Here is a 16,855-nt window from a genome sequence, read left to right as displayed (position 1 = left end):
CAGACCTGCTCTTTGGGTCAATTAGCAGCCAGCTCATCACCCAGGATTTCCAAATGGGGCCATTTTGCTGGAGGTTTTTGTGAGATAACAGCCCATTTGTGCTTGTTTCCAGTGCCCCCACCATTCTCAGTGCAGCTCCACCAGGGACATGCAGCCTCTGGGGTCACTGGGCAGCAGGGAGGATTTCCTGGTGAGGTGTGGATGTGCTGCAGCACCTCAGAGGCCAGGGATGGAGGTTTGATTGCACAGGCATGGACTGAGCAACCCCACAGCACACACTGCTGGAGCAGGATCTGTTTTGCTGCAGATTGTCTCCCACCAAGCAAGGAGAAACGATTCCCAGGACTGACATCCTGGGTATTGGTGCATTTCCTCAATATGTCCCTAAGTGCCGTGTTCAGTGCACATCCCTGTAAATATCAAGATTTTGGAGGTGATTTCTTGACCAATACAAATGGTCAAGATAAAATGACCAATATAAAATGACTTTTCATATAAAACCTCAAAATAAAAAAGGTCATGACTATCATTGTCATTACAAATATTACTTAACTCCTGCGCCCAAAATTCCACCCAAAAATAGAGGTGAGGAGAAGGGAGCGAAAAGGAAAAATAAAATTATAGTCAGCAAGAAGAGTATTCCAGCAATTTTTAGAAGTGGCGTCAGAGAAGAAGGGAAATAAGGATGTTAATTATACACTTTGGCCTGCTTCAAATTTCCTGTCTAGGTGAGTCTAAGTAATCAACTTTCACAACATTCATAAAGTCTTTGGCAATGAATTCGTACCGTGAGAAAAGCTCCATAAACAAGCTCCCAGAAAAATTGTTTCCACAGAGGGCCAGACCAGGGGAAATGTCAGAAAATGAGATGAAGACAGGGCCTGAACTCTAACAGGCAGATAATTCTCCCAAACTGGCTCTCAGTGCCAACAATAACTTCAGCTGCTGTTTAAATATGACAGGATTGATCCTGCCAGTGCTAATCCCCCAGATCCCTTCTTCTTCTGCAAACTGCGTGACAGCTTAGTGGCTGCAAGTCACTTCTCGGCCAGAGAGACTCAGCAAGAGAGTGTTCCATTGCAGCAAGGTAAAATACACTGAATTATTCATGGCTGGTTTCCCTGCAGCCAGCAGGGCCCCGTGGCAGTCACAGGGTGCCTTCAAGGCTGTCCTGTCATCTGTGTCCTCCTCCCTTTCACCCCCGTGCCTCTCCCCCAGTGCCAGACTAACAGCACAGTCCACTACCTGGAAGGTTTGGGGGATGGTTTCACAGTGTACCAGTAAACCTTGGGAGTGGAGTGTTACTTAAAAAGTGTGAGGGAAGGTGCAGTGAGTTGGTGGAGGGTTCACCCCTACTTTCAGCCTAAATTTATCTGTGTCCTCCAACAGACACATTAACCTCCAAATATAGCGTAGTTCCTCCCACCAGCCTAAAGCATAACCAGGAAGAGCCAGCAGGTATAACATGAATTGTTCTAAAATTTAATTGTTCTCTGAAGAAGATCTTTGATGAAGAATCCCAAATGTGACTTGACATTGTCAAAAGCTGGACTTCCTTTAGTCAGATTTTACTTCTTAATATCTCAGTTACAGCTCTTTGGTTGCATATTAAACCCCAGATTTGTGAACATGGTGAAACACAGATTACTGCCCATATTAAAAAAAACCTTTTTATCATGTTGGAGGCTTACAGATTTTCTTATAACTTCTTTTGTAGAAGAAACAAATTAATTTATTTCTACTTTACACTGCAGCTTGTCCTTCTCCAAACTCTACTATTTTCATAGTATTTAGCAGTTAATAGCTTTTCTGTAATTTCTGCAGTTTAGAAACTGCTCCATGGCAATCACCCCCAGCGTATTAACAGAGGGCAGTTACATACACTCTCAATTAAAATTTTAAAAGTATTTCAGAAGACCATCTGTGGACAGCAGTATCACAGTACAAAAGATTGTAATTTCATCATAAACATTTTTTTAAATGGTTCATGAATCTCCTTTCATGTATAGTAACAGAGGTTGTGATGGCAACGGAGGATTCAGCAGGAAGGTGTTGGATGCCCAGCAGGGACATGGATGACACTGACCACTTCCACAGCCTGCTCAGAGATCACCAGGTGGAACTGGCACAGGGAATGCCCACCCTCCTCACCCTCCTTTCCCTGGGTGGGAAGTGGACAGATCAGCGAGGATTTGGGTCTTCCCTGTTTTCATCTGTGAGGCAAAGGAAAAAATCAGCCTCTGTATGCAGGTGCTGCCTCCAGAAAAGCAAGAACTATCTTAGGATAGCCGGGGCCCTAATTAAGGCATTGGCACATGTTTCTATTCTTTTACATATCTTAATTGGTTCCCTAGAGCCTGTCCAGTTTCAGAATAAATAGAACCCCAAACAAATGGGAAAAAAACCCAAACAAAAAATCTCAAAACTCAGAAAAGTTGGGGAACAACTTCAGCCATTTTTAGAGCTAGAAAACATTTGCTAATTCCTGCACAGGTCTGCTGTCAATACCTTTAGGCAAGACATCTTTCCTGGAGCTGTGCTGCCTCAGTCTTTGGTCACACTCTACTGATCTTTCCATGTATCAAGTTCCCCTGAGAACTGAGGATCTCCAGGATGAACAACAGAAATATATATGTGAGTGTTCCCAACTCTTTCAGATGGAAATAAAATGTGCCTTAAGCTAAATGCATTCTTTTAAATGCGTGCAGCTAAATGAATTCTTTTAAAAACAAAAATCAAAGCTTGACACTGGCAAAAACTACAGCAAGTTGAGGCAGTGACTCAGCCCTGATGAGCTGGGCTGGGGTGACCACGCAGGGGGTTGTGGCCCAGCACATCCCCTCGTGGTCAGTCACACTGGGGATCCACTGCATCACTGCTGCTGGAATTACAGCACAGCCAGCCTGGGGCAAGTGGTGGAGAAATTAATTGCTAATGGGCAGATTGCTCTGAATCGCTCTGGTCAAACAGACTGGAAATGTGGCCAGCTGAGGCTCCCTGAGTGGACGCAGAGATTGCTCACCATGGGGGGAGGGAGGAAGGGCAGGGCAGAGAGGAGCACAACTGTAACAGGTTTTGGGGGATCCTTTCCATTCTGGAGGGTGTTGTGTGATTTAAAGCATATTAGACAAATGTTAAGGATGGATATAATAAAAAAAAAATTCAAAAAAAATTCAGAGAGTTATTAGGGAATACATCTATTAATTGTGCAACTACTATGAAGTGGGTGCTTCCAGATGAGACAGTGCCCTACAGCCAACACAGTGTGTCTGTCTGTGGTGCAACAGCACTTTCAGGAAATATGAGCTGGGCTACTGCTGTGAAGTTCAGACTTTTTAATCAGTAAATCATTTTCTTCCAGTCGTGTGCTGCTGAGCTAAATTGCAGTGCTGAATCCAGAGAAGATTCTCATGGCACTACATGTATGGATTGGAAATTGAAGGCTTCCAGTTTCAGTAATGTCTTGATCAATCAGGATAACAGAAAGCTGTGGTGATTCAGAGTTGGTACAGAGGGAGTGCAATTTGCTGTTCAGGTACAACACCCCCAAATTTACCCAACCCAGGGCAGGTTGTTGCCTGTTTTTCTCATAAAATTTGCCCTGTCACAAAGATAGGGCATTTACCACTAGAGCTCAGCCATAAAGTGTGGTTTGCTGACAGTGTAATTGCATTAATCTGGCTACTCCTCTCACTGTTACTGGACTTGCAAATTGGCAGACTCACAATAGTCTAGGGACCATTGCTTTACAAGATGGTACAAGCATGATTTCGTTTGATTCAAACTGAAATAAATACTTCTGTCTCACTAGAAACAGCAACTAAAAGAAGTTTTTCATATTTTGTAATTTTAAGTGTTTAGAAAATCAACAGCAGGAGCTAAAAACAAAACATCAGCTCCCTAATCAAATCCAGTGGGAGCAGCTCTTCTTCAAGTTAACAGCTCGGTACAGAGGGCCTTTTCTTGGCTCAGTTCAGTTCCCACATCTCCTGAGACAGTCTGCCCCAACAGCTCCTGCTTCCACAGCCTGTAAAATGTTCCTCAGTGAGGGTTTCCAGTCTAACCTGCTAAAAACCTCCCATTTTTCCAGATTATTGAACCATTATTTATAACAGGAGCAGGTGCTCTCAACGTTTCCTTCTTTCTTGGACTATACAGGCAAAAGCAATTTTAAAACAAAAAAAAACCAAGAAACATTTCTTTAAAGTAATAATTCATACAACAACCCATGTTTTTTTGATTATCAAAATGGACATAACACAAAACAAACCGAAAATATTCACATCATCTACTTACCAGAAAGAAGAAACACATACTGGATTTTTGAGGTAAGAGAACTTCTTGGAAGATCCAGTTCACTGTCAGAGATCTGTTAATAAATCACATTCCTGAGTGTCTAAGACAACACATCCCCTTCCTTTTCCCTATTTTATTCTCACACCCTGACAGAAGAAGGTTTATTTACTGCTTTTTCCAGAGCCTTCAGTCAGGTTGTTATTTTGCTCTTCTAAAGCTGAAAATTCAGGTTCTGGAGGTGCTGGTTCGTGGCCACTTCCAACCTGAAAAAAATCAGAGATCTTTTGTTATGGACAATCAGGTCCTTCCCCTGTTCAAGAACCTTACTTTTATTTTCTCCTTATTTATTTGATAACAAATAACCATTTGGCCTCAAAACTAAATTTTCCTAGCTCAGGTATTTCTTGGCCGAGCAATATTAGCCCATAGTGACAACTGTAGCAACACATCAAAATCTGTATTTCTCAGAAGAAACATATTTTTAAAATTTTCCCCAAAGGCTCAAAATCTTCTGGCAAAAAAATATTTGAAGTGTTTTGTCCTATGAAAATGGAACTTATTCACTGTCTTCTTAAGTCATAAACCCAGGACTGCAGTGGGGCCATTCACAACTTCTCAGCAGTCCTCCCACCCACAGCTTCAGACTGTGAATTACTTTCAGATTGCTGCTGGATGTGAGAATGCAGCTGGAACAGTGATACAGAAAGGGCTGGAGGCTGTGCCCAGGCTTTGTGCAGGTAAGGGTTGAGTTTTGCTATGGTACTCACAGAGCAGCTGAAATAAATCTCCATTTCCCCCAAAACCTGATTTAAGTGATTGGAGAGGGGGGAATGACCACACCAGGTAGCTCAGCTGCTCTACCTTGGCTCAACACAGGCACAGAAAAGTGTAAATAAATTCAATCCATAGGGGGGAAATGATTGCTTGGACTGCTTGGGGCTACTTCTGCCTTTTCTTTCTCCAGCAGCACTCCAGTGTGTTATCAGTGTTTTCTGATTATTTCTCACCATTCCCCCCAAAGCCTTTCATTCTTACCCACTTCTTTTTGGACATAGTTTGAAAAGTAGTAGAATGGCTTTTTAAAATTGTATTTCAAGCAATTGACGTTCTGGAAGGCTGAGAACAGCCAGGCCATTGTGCAGTGGCAGCACCAGGGAGCAGATGGTGACACTGATGCCAGTTACTGAGAGGGATGAGGCTCCTGCTAAGTGATGTCTGTGGAGATGAGTGATTTTACACACAAAAAAAATCCCCCTATACAATCTGTTACCTTCTGCATATTCATTTAATTTATACAGTATCCAACCCCTTTTGCTGGAGCTTCCTGAATCTTTTTGCCATTATAAAAATTTTATTTATATCAGATCGTTCCTGTCACTCATTTCTGCACTTGTCTGGCTGGTGGAAGGGAACAAGCTGAAAGTGCAGCTCAAGTTATTTCAGCAGCACTGACATAAAGTGCCAGGGGTGCTGGTCTAGGATGGACAGAGAAGTCACATCTGCCCTGTCACTGTCAGAAGCTGCTGCCCTGGTACAAGGTGCTGCAAAAATGAACGTGTGCTGTTTCCTGAGCTGACACAAACCCTCTCCAGAGGGGGCTGGAGCTGGACCTGCAGAGCCAAATATGCAGAGGTGACACAAATCCAGCTCTGCCATTTCCCTACAAAGACAACCTCAAGCAGAGGGAGAGGTGGGAAAGCTGCTGTAAGGTGACAGGGCTGAGCTGTCAGAGCCCTAACCCTGCTCTGGGTCTCAGGACACCTCAGGAAATGAAATTCCACACTGAGAAACCACCTGTGAGACAGGCAGGGACAGGGGAGCACCACACTTTCCAATCAACGTGGTTTTCCAGCCACCGTGGCATCAAGTCACATATTTCCCTCAAGGGGGGAAAAGAACAGGCAAGTTCAAGAAAGGCACCTCCCCTTCAAGAAGAATGAAAACACACTCTGACCAAATTTTAGATCAATTAGAAAGTTTTCACTGGTCTGTAAAAGACATATTTGATTTCAAGTTGCTTGCCCTCATTAGGTCTAATTTTAACGGGAGAACAAAATTTTAAAAAAAGCACAAGAGAACAAAACTCATGGATTTTGATGTTGAAGCAAAACACTGGCATTTGCTGGTGAAACACCCTAATGCTCCCCTCCCCGAGCAGCAGACAGATGGCAGACCTGGGTTATGGCATCTTATGTATCACTGATGTTCACACGTTTAGAGTGTTAAACCATGAAAGAAATGAGTTCAGCTCCTGATTCCTCAGTGACATGACACCACTGCAAATAAACAAGAGCAAACATTAGAGTGAGGTAGATAAAGATGATAAAGATTTTGAGATGCTGAGCAGGGAACCCGCGGTGCATCCTGAGCAGCCAGGGATTTCAGCAGGAATCACAGATATTCTCTCAGTGCCAATAATGAGAAGAAACAGTAGGTTAAAGAGTACAAAGATATTAAGAAATTATTTTCGATGTGTGAGTCAACAAGCCATAGAGTATTAACCATGTATGATCCTCATGGGCTGACTCTGGGCTCCCTCTTTGAGGGGAGGAATAAAAAGCCCATAACTGCTGGTCCTGGCAGAGAAACAAAGGGAAAAGAATTGCAGCAGCAGCAGAGCTGTAGGGGTCCCAAATGTGTGAGCTACTGTGCACATACCTTCTCTGGGGGAAGCCTGCACAATGCTGGAGCATAAACAGCAACAGCTGCTGCATCCTCATCCTGATCTGGCGAGTGGGAAGTCCTTCTTAACCCTAGGAGAAAGATTGAAAAGTATATATATAAACACTTTCCAAAACATACTTTTTAATGGGATACACAGAAACACACACACACATATATACACACACCATTTCTCCTAGAAGTTTCCAAGTCTTTAAAAGGCCACAGGAAAAAAAAAAATCCAAATAAAACACAACCAAAATTCTGTTAGTCTTTTTAAAAACCACATATTTTCCAAAATCCCACAAGTCTTTTTAATATCTTGAAGTGGGAAAAAAAAAAAAAATTGTAGCAAATAAAAATCAGTACTAACCACCACTAGTGGTTGCCAGCATTAACCAGTGAATTTCAAAACTAAAAACCTTAGAGGATCTAATGAGAGGATACCATGGTGAAGAATTTAGTTTGAAGTCAAACTGTAACACTTTAAATTGGTAGTGCTGGGTTTGAATAGGCTGAGTATAAGACAGCAATCCACCCTCAGATGATCCTGACTGTAGGACTGACACCTTTACAGACCAGGCTCAGCAGTTCTCTGCTATTTTCCCCAAAAACAAGGCAATATTTGACACCAAGAGCTGCCAGGGCTTAGCTGTTACCTCACTTAATATGGACCAAAATCCATGAAATTCATTCATGTTACTCCTTCCACACTGTATCCACCAATCAGTTTTTAAACTCCACGTCTTGCTGCTGCCTGCAAAATTTTCCCTTGGGCATGTCCCCATAGGACCTGGGATCTCCTCAAGCAGGGCAGCACCTGTGCCCTGCAGCCTGGTTGGTACAAACAACCCCAGAAAGGTAAAACCCGCCGAAGAGGAGCACTGAGCTGCCTGCAAGTTCTGAAAGGAGCTCTTGGCAGCGAGAGTTTGAAGACAGGCATGGCTTGGGTTCCACCTGGTGGCCAGGAGACCACCTGTGATAGCCACAGGTGCCCAGATGGCCACCTCGATGGCCACGGGTCTTGTACAAGCGTCCAAGGAGCACACGTCAGGGGCTGCCCATGAGGGTGGGAGCAGCAATGAGGGGATGAGGAGAACCCCAGGGCTGCCCTGCAGATTTTGCTGGATTAGGAAAACACTGGGCATCGCCAGTTCCTGGGTGGGCACCAGGCTGCTGCCAGGAGCAGGGAGTGAGTCTCAGTGTTCTCCAGTCTGCACTTTTCCCCAAAAGTAGAACCCCAGTGAATGATTGCCGTGGGAATATTCACCCCCGCACAACTCCTGGCAGGATACTTCTGCAAGAACCTCCTGTCAAAGAAAGCAACCACCAGATGTCATTGTAGGATAAATTGTTTGAGAAATGTTACTAAAACTGCACAAAGCTTCGACTGTTTCACTGGTTCTCCAGCAATCCCACGCAGGGAATCATTGGGACCTGCTTTCCTTCACTCATAATGAGAGGAACTGGAGAATTCGGATCAAAGTTATAGGCTGGGTTTCACAGTAAGATAAAGTCAGGGCAAATAGCCACACCCTGCACAGTCCCAACTGTACAGCTGCTTTTTCAGTGCAATCTTTTTTAATTTACTTTTTTCCGCTTGTGTCTGTGGCTCTATGAAACATTACCCCTGTGTACAGACATTTTGGTTCACCTCCTGATCCTGCTGGGTTTTCAGCACCAGTCACTCTCAGAAAAACATACATTGGTGTAAATCAACAAATGACATTTAACATCAGTTACTTTTTCATTACCAAAATCTTGGCCAAAATAACTCCAGCTGTTATTTTTGACCTTCCAGCCATATCCCACAGGATCAGAGATGATGGGGACATACTGAATCTCCACCCCTGACATCCTTGCTGTGGGATACCGACATGGAGCAGCCCTTTGTGCTGATTCCAACCACCTGGACTGCAGTGCTGAGCTACAAACCATCTTTCATGTACAAACCACCTTTCTACCCCTGGTGCCCCATTGTTCTCAGCTCAGAGCTCCTTCCCTGCCAAGACCTGGACTGCTGCACTCTGTTCCTAGGCTGTGGTTTCCCCAGTAACACAGAAACCTTCTTGATTGTGTGAAGTGAATGAGCATACATAATTAAAAACAAGTGGGGAGCATCTCTGCTTTGTAAGAGCTTTCTTTATTGGCTCTACTGGCAATATTCCTGCTCCAAATGGGAATTTGAGTTACTGACCACCAGAGGTCCTCTCCAGCCAACACTTCTCTTGTTCTACTATTTTTTAATATTTGTTCCCCTCTTTGTTCAGGGGAAGAAACTGGGAAGCTAAAAGTATTATTTTTGGCAGGGACTAGGAATTTTAATATTTAGAAATTTATGCATGGTGTTTTGGATTCTTTTGCAGGTTGAAACCTGTTAACAAGAAGAGTATCAGAGATAGCAATTATCAATATTCATATCCAGTTATGGGTGAAGGGAAAATGCTACTGAAGATGTGTTGGCCTTCACGTCCAACAATTTCCTCTGAAAGTCAGTGGGGGCAGAAGAGGGGAGAGGGTGTTTATAAAGGTACTGCAGCCACATGAAGAGTACAAAGGAACAATAAGGAATGTAATTCCTTAGTAAAAAAAAATATTGATGTTGATCTTTTAGCTATTCTTACAGCTGAGAGTAGGCAGGGCACTACATGTCCAGGAGTTCTGTCAGGTGCCACTCAAACATGTCCAGGAGTTCTGCTGGGTGCCACTCAAACAGCTGTCCCTTAGGCTGCATGGAACAATCTTTCCAATTTCCTTTTGACCTGCAAAACATAAGCACAACACAGGTTTATCCTGAAGCCAACATGGCCTTTCCCAATAAATAAAGATGTCTTTGTTTTGCAGGTTACAGGACACAATTTTTGTCTCCTACAAGGCACAGGATGAGCCCTTGGTTTTCTATGAATCACATTCTCACTTGGTGTGTGCAGGATTCCACGGAGCCTTGGGATATGAGAGAGCATCTGTCTCTTGAACTCCAAATCCTGACCTAATAGTGACAGGCTGTACATGTGTTGATGTGTTGGTTCCTTTTATCAGGAGGCAATATGTTCTACACAGACCCTTTCTGCTGACAGCTCCTTGTAGCTCATCACATCCACCAGGGATCTGGGATGAGGCAGTGGCACCTTTTCTGAAATTTCACAGATGGTGACACACCACGGCGTTCAAGGAACAAAAACATGCCCTCTCCATTTTTGCTGCCAGGGATCTGGCCTGATCTTATGACATTCATATTTGCATGCCTAAGGTGGAAGCAGCCTCGAAATAAACATTGTGATAAATGAATAATACAGCTAAGATAGAATTACACACAGAGCCAAAGAAAATTAGGGCTGCAAAACTGAGCCCTGCAAAGCAAGGAAAGGTGTCCCTAAATCAGCTCTTTCTGATCACACATCATCATTAATTGCATGATCCCATAATGATTCTTCAACTGTCTCATCAGCTCACAGGATAGATGGTGTTCCCTTAGTCAGCAGCTGTTCCACGTTGTGTTTTCTCTTCATTTTTCAGTTTGTTGCCCTGTGTGTTATTTATTACAAAGAGTTACTGGTGTGTTCTGAGATGAGAATTATCCCTTTTTTCACCCGAGATCTTGGAGGGCAAGAACTCCCAGAATCAAACAACCCTCTCCTTTCCTACCTTCCTTCTAGGAGCAAATAATCCAACAACTTTACTTCCCTGCACTCTCTCCTGTCTCCCAAACCTGTTTCATTATTTAGTTATCTGCACATATCTCTAACTTCCCTTGTCTCCTGGTTCAGACTGTAAATGGCTTGGGATGAAATACCCTTGTGCTTTGAGCTGGTCAAAACCAAGCAGTTCTTCAGCAACATTTGATGCTCCTAGCCTTTTCTGCTTACAGGTATTTTGTCTTCCTTCTTGCAGGACATTCTTTAGGCTTTTCAGTGAGCTCAGGGGGGCACAGACTTGTCAGCAGGAAATTACAGTGAAGGATGATTTAGGAAACTCGGAGGTGGATCAGCTTTAATGGAGTCACGCTAAGATGCAGCAGGCATGGGGAGCCCAAATCGTCCTGGCATCAAACAGAATTTCTCAAAGGACACCAACACAGAGCTCAGAACCCACAGCCTTAGAGACTGGTCCTGTTGCTGTCTTTTTCTGTCTCTGATTCCTGCAGTCATTATATTTACACAAATGGATTGGCCAAGCTGGAAACAAAATCAGTAACAACCCCCCCTCAGTTCCCTTCCAAAACCACAACAACAATTAAAAAAAGCCTTATCCTCCTGTGAATAAAGAAGCTTGAGCAAGAGATATAATAAGCAGCCAGACCATCCTTTAGCTCCGTCTGTGGGGACACATTCACACAAAGTTGCTGTCTCAAACTAATTGCCTGTGCTGACTCATTCACAGAATCATGCTGGCCATAGACTGTAATTATCATGTCATAATTATCACTTTAATAGCACAAAGAGTGCACTCTTATCTGATATGATAAAATAGTTCAATTAATTTTAAACAGAGGGAAACACTAGTACATCCTTAGAGCCTGGCCACAGAGACAAAGCAAGCTGTCAGAATCAGATTATTGATTTCATGTTCTCTCCTGGCTTTATTAATTTTTGTTCAGGCATTACAGTCACCACTTTTCATGCACTTAGGAGATTTTAATTTGGCATAATACAGGAGCAAAAGAGTAAGATTAGATATAAATTCAGGAGAGAGACAGTGATAATGGAGAGAGGTAAACTGTGTGTAATATTTACAGTGGAGATGGTGGTGATTTCAGCCAGCAGGAATTCTATCCCACTGGGAGAAAGGGTAACAAGGTGAAAAAGTGGAGAGGAATTGCCCAGTCCTTCAGACTTTTCCTCATCCTTGGTGACAATATTCCCTACTGTGTCCAATAAAGGATGGGGATTTTCCTTGGCCCTCCTTTTTTGTTAATGTATTTATAAAAACACTTTTTATTATCTGTACTTGTATCTGAAGCAAGGGAATTCTACAATGGATCAGAAAAAAAGCACCCTTTAATGATGATAGTTCCAATTTTCCCAGCTTGATAACTTTCAAAAGCCGATTCCTTTGGGCTTTTTCCTGTCATGTGCTCCAGGGACAAATGCTGTGTTATCATGTCAGAATGATTCTCTGCAATGTTACCTAATCATTCAAAGGCTTCTGTACATTAAAAAAAAAAAAGCCTTGGAATATAATAGGAAATCTAATGGGTGAGGTTGTGGCAAAATGATTTTTTTAATATCAGAAAACTTTCTGATGAGTACATTGTGTTACCATGGTTGCAAGACACTTCACTATTCCAGAACTATCACCTCCCAGCACTGTTCAAAACATAATAGAGCAGTCTAAAATAAATAGTTCTGAAAGAAATTGGGGTTAAAAAGTTAACCTTGGGGTTAAATTTAGGGTCAGCAATTTTCCTGGTTTTTAATGAGGAAGGCAGAAAAAGCCTTGCAAGGGGGAATTTGTATTTAAGATCCTCAAAACCAGGAAGATCCCAGGATCCATCTGCAGTGCAGACCATGCCAGCTCCAGGAGGGAGAAGCCTGGTGTTGGAAAATGGTCCGGGGACTCCGGCAGGGGGAGGAATTGCAGTCCAGCCAATGTGGTTGATAAAAGCAAGCTCCCCTTATTAGCAATCCAGAGGCACTTATATAGTATCCCAGCTTGTTAACTCTTAAGTGGCTTAAAACTTATCAAAGCACATTTCTGCTTCTACATAATTAGACTACATTGCCAAGCTTCTACTAGTTAGGTTATGATTAAAAGAATTCAGAGTTCACCCTCCCTTCTCCGGGTCTTATCTGCACAGCTGTACATCCTCAAACTCCCTTTTTATTCTCAGGCCTGTTTCTCACCCAGGCACTTCTCATGGAGGGTTTTTCTCCTGCAGGCCTTTTGCTTGCAGAGTTCTGTTATTGATTTGTTCCCTTTATCAATAATCCATGTCCCTAATCCTCTAATCATTTGGCAACAGCCTGGAGCTTCGGGGCAGCACGTGCTCCTGCCTGTGCTGTGCTGACCCCGGAGCTGCAGCCACCTCACCAGGCTCCAGGACTTCTGGCAGCACAGAAAGGCAGGGATGCTGGGAAGGTGGCAGAGCTGCTGGGAAGGTGGCAGAGCTGCTGGGAAGGTGGCAGAGCACTGTTCCCCCCCCCAAGGCTCAGATGCTCCAGCTGGGCTTTGATAACACGGCACCACCCTGATGGGGTTACTGCGAACCCAGACTGTGGTGGCCTCCTTTGCTGGGATGGAGGATGGGGATGCAAGGGTGGATGAAGGGACTGTGGAATGGGTGTGAGATTTCAGAATTACAGCCCAAGGAAACTTCTGTGGTGACTGCACCGACCAGAGGACTTTCAACTGAGTATAGTCAAATTGTATGAGGAAATTAGTTTTGGTCATAAAATGAACAGTTAGGTTGTACCCCAAGCCTGAATTTTGTCTTCTTAGGGATCTTAGAAGATGAGCCAAACCCATCCAAGTGCCTGGGGCAAGCTCTACTAAACGAGGTGTCAGCAGGTCTTGGGACAATGAACTCCAGTAGCCCCAGCATTTCCTTCAGAACATAACACACTTTGCAGTGGTTTGTCCTCCCTCACTGCCCTCTCCCTCCACACTGTGCCTTACAATCTTTATTTCAGTTCTCCTTATACCATACCTTAGGTGGGCTAATCCTTGTTTTTACAGGTTCTGTCCACAGGTTGCAGAGACAGCTTACAGCAATTAGGCTCCTTAGACAGTCCTGTTAAACAGATCAAGTTTTCTGGGAAAGGAGCCAGGTCAGATTGACCTAACACAGCACACCTGAACCTCCTTGATACAGGGACTTTATCTGAATTTCCCAACTCTAGCATTTTACTATCATCTCTATCTTAGAGGTTTACCTAGAGATCTAATGCTGCTCCAGCCCACATAGATAAGTATGTATTTCCCTTTGCAATCCAAATGAAGTAAAGATTTATCTGAGACACTAGTCCCATCCCTTTCTGCTGATGAAGCTTCCTGTCCTGCAATATTACAAGTGTTGGCAGTAATTCCTCATGACTCTTCCCTTCAGGGGGAGCTGACAAACAGCAAGGCCAAGAGTTACCCTAAGCTAGAACGCAGGCCTATGGTTTGGGGCTGTGGTTAGGGATGCTTGTCAGGTGTGTGGCCAATGGCAGTGGAATTAATCATGGCTAATACTTGGCTTATTAAGAATTCTTTGTTTCCAGAAGGGCAGAAAATACCCCAGTGTTTTTCAGTTTGTACTGGGACTTCTACAAATTTAGACTGTAAGGCAACATTTAGCAAGATTCAGGGAAAAAAATGGTTTCAGAAGCAGGTTGGCCATGTCAGCAGCTGGGCTGTGCATCCAGTGGCTGGTTTCACATGCAAGCCCTCTCCTTGTAACACAAGCTCTGGAAAATCGAGCTCTGCCCTCTCTCAGTTGACATTTTTTGTACAGTGTAACCTGTATTAGAGGCAAGGATCAGGGGTTATGTGTTGTAACACAGCATCACAGGACTGAATGCCCTAGAAGGTAAAAAGAGTCAGTAGGGCTCTCCATCATCCAGACTGGTGTCAAATAGTTACCCCCAAAGGCATCCTCTGAAGCCTTTGTAGGCAGCCTGCAGAGGCAGATTGGTTGTAACCTTCTCTGACCAGCTGGAGAATCAGGGAGGTGCCACAAAGAGGTGGGAATGAATACCCAGGTAAGAGGGCTCTGGAGCTGTCAGTCAATCAGACCGTGGAGAAATTCACCTGGGCGAATTTCTGCAGAGAGGACCCACCTAGATTCCTGTACTTCCCAGTGTTCTCCATCATGCATACACTGCTTCCAGGTGCCTTTCACAGGGTGAAACACCTCTGGGACCACTGAGTGTCTTCCTTTGGCAGTGGATGGTGAATATTGCTACGGGAGACCAAGACATAGGAAATTCAGCACTACAAACTCCTTCATCCCAGTTCCCTTATTTTGCCAACTACTCGCTCCAAGGGTAAGAGAAAGAGCATCCTCCATGGAGTTTCTCTGTTGTTAAAGCAGGCACAAGGCAGCACTGATTGCAGCCTGCGAAGTTCAGGCATTCAGTTCACCTGCAGTGACTTGTTCAGTGAATGCAACTCAGCAATATTAACTCAGTGTCCATATTTAGGAGAGAGAACAATACTGATTTCTGCTGCTCTTCTGCTGCTTTCTTGCCCACACAATACAGATTTCATTGGTTTTTATCTCCACGTAGATCTCGCACACCATAGGGTACCTGATTACCTCACAGCCTGAGGAGTGGGCGATTCTTGCTGCAGGTTTTGGTTACTGAGGCCGCTGGCTTCTCAAAGATGACATCAAAACATAACAGAAAAATCTAAATCATGCTGGCAGTTTTATCAAATTCTTGTAGGCAGAACCTAGCAGCTAAAAGCAGCAAGCAGAGATAACAAACATTGTTTCTGCCTAGATGTGAGCAACCACCCAATCAATTGCTCCTTGGTACATTGCTGTTTTAGAGTGAACATCATTTAATTAATACAGTAACTGCAGCTACAAGGGTATTTATATATTCATGGAAAAATGACTTTTTTTTTCTGAAAGTGGGGATGTAAAATGCATGGACATATTTATGAACACCTCACTTACATAAAAAGGGCTTAGGGTACTAGTTGATGCTAATAACAAGCTTTCACTGACTACATTGATGCATAAATTTTTAACACATATGCACAAGTCAGGTAATGCATTTGCATACTCAGCAGGGGGGTTGAGTTCCAGCTTTCTGGAGCAGAAACTGCTTTTAATTGTGTGTGATGCATAGCACCGGGAGGCTGACAGCTCTAATCGAAAGTTAACAAGCAGGAGGGATTTGTTCTTCGAGAGCTGAAATTTCCAAGTAATCCTTTACATCTAATCCAGCTTGAGCTAAGGAGTGGGAGAAGAATTGCAACCGGACTTTTGTGACCTCCTCAAATGATTTGTCAGCTGAGCTGCTGCCCTTCCAGAAAGATGGGCATAGTTTTAGCCTGGGTGGGAGAATAAACAAGGGGAAAAGCAATGCACAAAAGCAAACCAGGAAAAAAGTTTGATTACATTTCTCTAACTTGACATTCTTAGTTGGGTGACTGCCAGATACATGCCAATGCTTCTCTGCATATTGCTTGGGATTTGCTGGTTTCAGCACTAAAACAGACAGCAATGGAAGCTTTCAGTGTGCTTGAAGATTAATTTCACATAATCACAACAGAGCTGAAGTCAACAAGATGAATTTAATTACTACCCTGACAGCTGGGAGGCAATTAATGCCCTTAAACTTTCAGGCGCTCTCTCACTTGTATTTTTCCCCTTGCCTTAATCCTACTAATTAGAAACAAGCTTCAGGGTAAAGCTGACCATGGTGTTACATTACCACCTTGTCATCAAAACCACAGAAACTTCCCAGTTAGACACCAACTCTTTCCCCAGAACAGGAGTCAGGGCCACCTCCGGGTGGTGAGAGCTGCAGAGCACTTTTCCATGTCTGTCTCACAGGATCAAGCCCCACTATATAAATCCTCTGGGGTGTATAAGTAAAGGAATACCCCACTCTGACTCTGGCAGGAATTTTTATCACCTTATAGCCTTTCAGATTTCCAGGTAATAAAGTGTAAGATGACCTTTGCAACAGGACATTAGTGTGCTGGCAAATCTAGATTGGAATTTAAAGATCACCTCCTGCAAAGCTTAATAAACCTCAACTTGCACCTGAACAGAGTGAGGTTGTATATCTCCAGGGAAAGTGAGCATTAAAAAATTCCCTGTTGTAATGGCATCATTAAGAGGGAAGGCTACACCACTTGAGCATCAGGACCATTACATTTTTGCTCTGAAACTGGAAAAAATGCACTGATACAGCGGAGTGCAATTTGGAATTTCATCTCCAGATAAAATTCCAGTGTT

The 16,855-nt window shown here is 43.5% G+C and overlaps 1 long non-coding RNA gene across 1 annotated transcript; it reads right to left on the bottom strand.

Annotated features, from left to right (window-relative positions):
• Nucleotides 1–272: 272 nt before the first annotated feature.
• Nucleotides 273–5,025, bottom strand: LOC138118413 (uncharacterized). The gene is made up of 3 exons (XR_011155117.1): nt 4,952–5,025; nt 4,297–4,369; nt 273–410 (listed from the first exon to the last, which is right to left on the bottom strand). It is a non-coding gene; the product is annotated as an uncharacterized lncRNA (long non-coding RNA).
• Nucleotides 5,026–16,855: the final 11,830 nt, after the last annotated feature.

This window comes from Aphelocoma coerulescens, chromosome 13 (assembly GCF_041296385.1).
Source record: "Aphelocoma coerulescens isolate FSJ_1873_10779 chromosome 13, UR_Acoe_1.0, whole genome shotgun sequence".
In the NCBI taxonomy this organism is placed as follows: domain Eukaryota; kingdom Metazoa; phylum Chordata; class Aves; order Passeriformes; family Corvidae; genus Aphelocoma; species Aphelocoma coerulescens.
The sequence above is the reverse complement of the archived record's forward strand: the minus strand, read 5'-3'. Positions and strand labels throughout refer to the sequence as shown.